This window comes from Humulus lupulus, chromosome 4, assembly GCF_963169125.1.
Source record: "Humulus lupulus chromosome 4, drHumLupu1.1, whole genome shotgun sequence".
Classification (NCBI taxonomy): domain Eukaryota; kingdom Viridiplantae; phylum Streptophyta; class Magnoliopsida; order Rosales; family Cannabaceae; genus Humulus; species Humulus lupulus.
In genome coordinates this window covers 174,758,106-174,764,602 of record NC_084796.1, presented here as the reverse complement: position 1 = coordinate 174,764,602, position 6,497 = coordinate 174,758,106, and the positions used below count along the sequence as shown (strand labels likewise).

The window sequence follows — 6,497 nt, the reverse complement described above, 5'->3', positions numbered from 1 at the left end:
ATGATTCCTTTGGATTTACCACAGTGTCACTAGGAAAACTTCCCTTCTTATTCGAATTCACCGCATTAGCTAATTGCCCCACTTGAGTCTCAATTTTCTTCATTGAAGCACCCATGTTAGTCATATGGGTTTCTATATTGTCGAGTCTTGCTTCATTCTTTCCGAACCTCTTGTTAGACTCCAAAATAAAAGTGCCCAGAATGTCTTCTAACGACTGCTTTTTCTCTTGTTGCGGTTGAGAATTGAATCCCGGAGGTGGTTGTAGCACATTTTTATTATTGGCATAAGAGAAATTCTCATGGTTTCGCAATCCTGGATGATAATAATTAGGCATGTTGTTGCTTCTGTAATTATTGGAAAAGGAGCGGTTTGCCATAAATTGGGCTTGTTCTGGACTCATTTCTTGCCCCTGCATTGCAGCAGCCGCTGCTACACTCTCCATAACCGTTGGATTATTTTGCGCTGATAGAGCAGCCATTTGGGTTTGTAGAGCAGCAATTTGGGCATTCAAGGCTGTCATTTGATCAACTTCATACAACCCAGCAACTTTCCTTGGTCCTGACCTCTCATTAGGCCACTGATAACTGTTGGTGGCCATTTCCTCCATCAAAGTGAAGGCTTCATCCGCTGTCTTGGCTAATAGAGCACCCCCTGCAGCAGCATCAACTATTGTTCGTGTTGGAGCGTTCAACCCTTGATAAAAAATCTGAACTTGCATCCAATTTTGATAACCATGTTGTGGGCAACGTCGTAATAATTCCTTAAACCTCTCCCAAGCCTCATAAAATGGTTCTTGATCTAACTGTCGAAATTGTCCAATATCGCTGCGTAACTGGGCTGACTTGGAAGGAGGGAAAAACTTAATCAGAAACATTCTTGCCATCTCATCCCATGTCGTAATTGTTCCAGGCTGCAAAGATTGCAACCAACTCCTGGCTCTTTCCCTCAAGGAGAAAGGGAAGAGACGCAATCTGATGGCGTCATCAGTAACGCCATTCATCTTCACTGTGGCACATACCTCCAGAAATATGGCCAAGTGAATGTTGGGGTCTTCAGTAGCTAGACCCCCAAACTGATTTTGTTGCACCATGTTGATTAGTGCAGGTTTCAGTTCGAAGTTGTTGGCAGCAATGGCTGGATTTGCTATTCCAGTGAGATTCTCATTCACAATAGGCATGCAAAAATCACGCACTGCCCGCTGCGCTGGATTAAGAGGAGCCCCAGCAGCTGCTGGTTGATTGTTATTATTGCCATTGCCACCGTTGTTGTTCACCCCGTTGTTGTCCATATTAAGCTCTTCAGTCCTTTTCTTAGTTCTCAACTGACGGAGTGTGTGCTCAATTTCAGGATTCAGAGGCTCAACAGGTGTAGAACTCCTAGTCCTTCGCATATACTGAGAACACAAGAACAATCTATAACGTTAGTAACAAAATAAATAAAAATCTAATTTAAAATCAAGACTTAAAGTTTCAATATTAGTAAAATTAATTTTAATCCCCGGCAACGGCGCCAAAAACTTGATACAGATTTTTCTACCGCAAGCGTACGGTGTATTGCAATATAGTTTTAAATTAAAGATGTCGAACCCACAGGGATTAAATATTAAATTCACTAATTACTACTACTGTTAAGTCTATAATTTTAATTAGAAAAGCCAATAAATAAATTAACAATTAACTAAAGAATATGAAATAACAAAATAACCAAATCTTATGCTCTTGAAAAGTGATTAAATAGAAGATAAATGTACTAGAGTAATGATTTCACTATTCAATTATGAACATAGTTTCTTTATTATTCTAATCAATTCTCCTCATTTGTAATTTCTAGAATTATAATATAATGCATTTATCTTTCTCAAGCATATATGCAATTAATCTCAATTAATCAATATGATATCTCTATTCGCTATTAATTAATCAAGACGTTATTAAGCAATAGCTATTCTAAACCAAATTCATAGAGTTCAAGGAATCTCTCAATCTCACAATCACTCTATGTCAAATCTTCTTATGTCCAATCTATGTTTATCTTTCTCAAGCATAAACCCTAGATTTCAATTCACAATAATGATGGCCAAACATTAATATGATAAAAGTAACTCAAGAAGATATGAACAAACGAGAAGAATTTCATAGAAATAATAATAGAAACCACAATTCAATAATCAAAATAGATTCATCTAATACTCTAGCACAAAAAGAGTTTAGTTCTCCATTATAAACATAAACATAATAACAATGTACTTGTTCATAATAAAAAAAACTAAAATGAAAGGAAGAAGGAATAAACTAGATGTAATGGTGATAATCTTGATGATGTCTAGCCTCCTCTTCTTCTCCGAGCCTCTAATCTCTGTCTAATCTCCTCCAAAAAACCGTGCTTAGACCCTAATTAAACTTTTCCTTATATATCCCTTGCAAAAAGCCCTCTTTTGCCCTTCAAAAATCTCAATTTACGATTTCCGTACGGCTCCCGGCGCTGCAGCCCCATAAACAGGCGCTGCTGCGCTTCAACTGTGCCAAAAACGAGCCTCTGTTTCAGTCAGGCGCTGCAGCCCTTAAGGATGGCGCTGCAGCCCTAATTCAGCCTGGAAATAGCGATGCAGCCCCTGAATATGGGGCTGCGGCCCTAATTCACGAATTTTGCATTTTTCTTCGTTTCACTCCCGTTTTGTACCAATTTCTCGCCACTTTTCCTTGAACCCTACACAAACAAAACACAAGCATAAAACCAAACAAAAACACCCTAAACACCTACAAATTAGATATAAAATGACACTAATAAGTGAATCTAAAATTCACTTATCAGTCATTAGATGTTTTATGGGGTTATCGGGTTACGGATATAAATATCTGGAGATATTTTTGAAGTTAGAACGTTTAGGAGGGAATATTGGGGAAATCTACCATTTTGCCCACGGGGACATTTTTGGTGCCCTGAGCCTTTGAGGTAAACTTAGAGACTTAAGTTAAATAAAACAAAACTTGGAAGCATTTAGAACTTAGTGAACCAACCCAAACCTCTCTTCTTTCTCTCTTGTTTCTCTCAACCTTACCAAGGGAAAAGTTGAAGATTAAGCTTGGAGTTGAAGTTGGCTGTGAATGAGGGTTAGCTTAAGGCCAAGTTATCAGATTGAGGTAAGGATTCTAACACTTAATTGTCTGAGTATGTTGAGTTTTTTGCTGGTATTTCAAGGTTTTGCATGTGAGCTAGGTGAAGGATCATTCTTGAGTTTTGGGTGAGGTTTGGGGTTAGTTCTTGTTAGGTTTTGTAGCTGAGATTTTAGTAGAGCTTTTGTGATGATTGACTTCAAGTTTTGGATTGATTTTGGTGTAAATTAGCTTCGTTTTGGAGGTAAAAATGGAGGACTTTTATGGATTCGAAGGGTCGGGCCGCGATATTGTTCTTGTTGAGCCGCAGCCCTCTAGAACAATTTGGTGGCCAGGAAGAAGGGTGGGTCGCGGCACACCCTAGCTTAGGCCTTGGCACACCTGCCCTGTTTTGGGGTTGGGGGTTTTTGGTTGAGGCGGGCCGCGACATAGGTTCATGAGGCTGCGACACTTAGTGCGTTTTTGGGCTTCAAGGAGGTTTTAGGTTCGGGAATCCAAAAGTTAAGGTTGGGGAAGGATTTTATCACCCGGATTGATAGAATTCAAGGTCCCGGAGACTAGAATTATGACCAAAAGCTATTTAATGGAATAGAACTTGATGGATGAATGTTGTTGATGCATTGTGACTAGGTTTCAGTGAGGCTCGGACTAGGGGCTGTGCTCGAGACATCAGTGCTTCGAAAGCTCGGGACACAGGTAAGAAAACTGTTGTACCCGTAGAGTAGGGCGAGGCCCTATAGTTTGTGTTTCAGGGCACGACCCTATATGATTATGTTGCAGGGCATAGCCCCATTCATTTTGTTTATACGTGTTTAAGTATTTATTTAGTTATGTTATGTGTGCGTATATGTGAATGAACGGCAAGAGCCGGGATGGGCGAAGGCCGAGAACGGCGAAGGTCAGGAACGACGAAGGCTGAGAATGGAAAGGCCGAGTACGACAAGGGACCGGGAGCAGCGTTTAGCACGCAGAGTGTGAGTTGCCAGGGTGAGACCTTATACGATACCCAGGATATCCTCACGGTGTGGACCGCGAACCCAGGGCCTGGTAAAGCACCTGGGATGGCATGACCGTATGTGTTTAGCCTGTTGGCGTCTTGATTATATGTTGAATGATTGAAATGCATTTGTTATTTTCTTGTGTGAGTTTTTTTGTTGGGCTTCGACTCACTGGTGCTCTATGGTGCAGGTAAGGGCAAGCAGAAAGTGGACCAACCATGAGTATGGAGAGCGTGAAGTGACGCTTACATGTTTGGCCTGCCTGGCTGCCACGGCCAGGGGTATTTTTGGGAGACGCTTGTATTAAACCTAATTTTGTTGTTTAGTCAACTTTAATCATATCTTTGAGTTGTAAACATTTCTAAACAGTATTTTGGGATCCCAAATGTTTAACGCTTTATAATTTTCAATGAATGGATATATTTTTCAAATTATGTGACTTTGTTTATGGTTTAACTACACTTTTGTCTTAAAACCTCGATTAGTGAGTTAATTGCACGTTTTAAACTCACTTAGTACTGGCTCTAAGGAAGTAGGGCCTTACACTTCCAATCCCCAAAAACAAACTCCGAGATAGGGAAGGGGTACCCACACAAAACAGAAAGCCCCCAAGAACTCCCTTGCATAGCGCAGGGGGGCCCAAAACAAGGAGAGGGGTGCAAGACCAAAACAGAGAGCCCCAACAGTCCTCACCAGTAGCACAGGTGCGCCCAACCACAAGGGTAGGGGCACTCCCCTACGATCCCAGAAATCTTGGGTTTTCCACATGCGTTTTCCCCAATGTGAAACCACCAAAATCCAACCTAAACACAACCCGAACTCATAATTCATCCTCATAACATTATCAACACATTAACATCAACAAATTCCAAGTTTACACTTAATCAAAATCCAACAAAACTCAAAACCCATACTTGAGCTACAAAGCTGAAGAACACCTCAAGAACATGAAGAATTTACAAGAAAACAAGGAGAATTCTAACCTTGAGTCTATCAAGCTGCAAACCCCAAGCTTCCTATGCACAAGTTCTAGCTTCAATCCTCCAAGTTTTGTGCCTTTCCTCCTTAGATTTCCAAAAACACCTCAAGGCTAATGAAAGAAAGAGAGAGTAACGAAAGGGAGACAGAAGGAGCTGATAGTGTTTGATTATTTCCTTAGTTCCCCTAGCTTCCGGGGTTAACTGAGCATATCCCTTTCTTAGGCTAGAAATGACTATTGCAACATCCCAAATTACCTTATAAGGCTTAGGGCCTTGATTAGGGGGCCAGGATGGCATTTTATGGAAATTATATGTTTATGTGATATATATGCATGTAATTATGTGATTATGCGAGTTATGTGATAATATGACTAATATGCATGTTTAGGTGTATTAGATATTCATGTGGGCCCGTTTCTTATTCATTAGGGCAATTTTAGTAATTTTGGCCCATTGAGGGCGTAATTGTATATATGTGCGTATATGTGAGAGACCACATTATTATGTGGGTTCATTTGGGTTACTCAGCATGAGACGATCATAGGGAGCAATCTAAGAGGAAAGTCATAACGGGACCTAATACCCGACTCGAGGCGAGTCAAGGGGTATTTTGAGCATCTAGTACATTACCGGGTTATCGGGTAACATGAATAAATATTCGATGATATATTTGGAGTTAGTAAGAATAGGAGGGGATATTGGGGATTTTGACTATTTTGCCCTCGAGGAAATTTTCAGTACCCCGAGCCTTGGGATTTGCTTAAGGTTACTTGAAGCTTAAGTAAAATACACAAATACAAAATAATTAAAGGCCGGGGATATGGTGCCAACTGATGAGACTAGAAGAAAGAGGATTCTCCAAGGGTACAACCTATGATAGCTCAGGATGTTCGTATTACTACTGTGCCAGGATTGACTACCTATGCACAGGCTGTGGAGAAGGTGCATATAGATGAGAGCACAAAGAACAAGATCTGGCATGAGAATGTAAATAGAAGGAATTCTAGAAGGCCGAGACCTCCATTTGCAGGCTTTGGTAGAGGCGGAGGCCTTAGTGACCAAAAGAGAAAGACTCTAGATATGGTTTCAGCTCTAGGGCCAGATAGGAGGCCACGAGGCATATAGGTAGGCTGTTAGGGTAGTGGTGAGACCTAGAAAGCATTCCCAGAATGTACTCGTTGTAGGAGGCGCCATATTGGGGAATGTCGGGCGAAGGCTTGCTTCATCTGCGGAAGTGTGGGGCACTTTAAGAAGGACTGCCCAAGATCTTAGATTTCCTAACCAAGAGTAAAGAATAAAGTTAGGATGTTAAGTAGAAAACTATAAGAACTTAAGGATAACAATACCAAAATGAACTAGAGTTTGGAATACCTTCAATGCTTCTATGACCGATCTAAACCTTGAAC

The 6,497-nt window shown here is 40.8% G+C and overlaps 1 non-coding gene across 1 annotated transcript; it reads left to right on the top strand.

Moving 5' to 3' along the window:
• The first annotated feature begins 728 nt into the window (after nucleotides 1–728).
• Nucleotides 729–832, top strand: LOC133833267 (small nucleolar RNA R71). The gene has a single exon (XR_009892659.1). It is a non-coding gene; the product is annotated as a small nucleolar RNA R71 (small nucleolar RNA).
• Nucleotides 833–6,497: the final 5,665 nt, after the last annotated feature.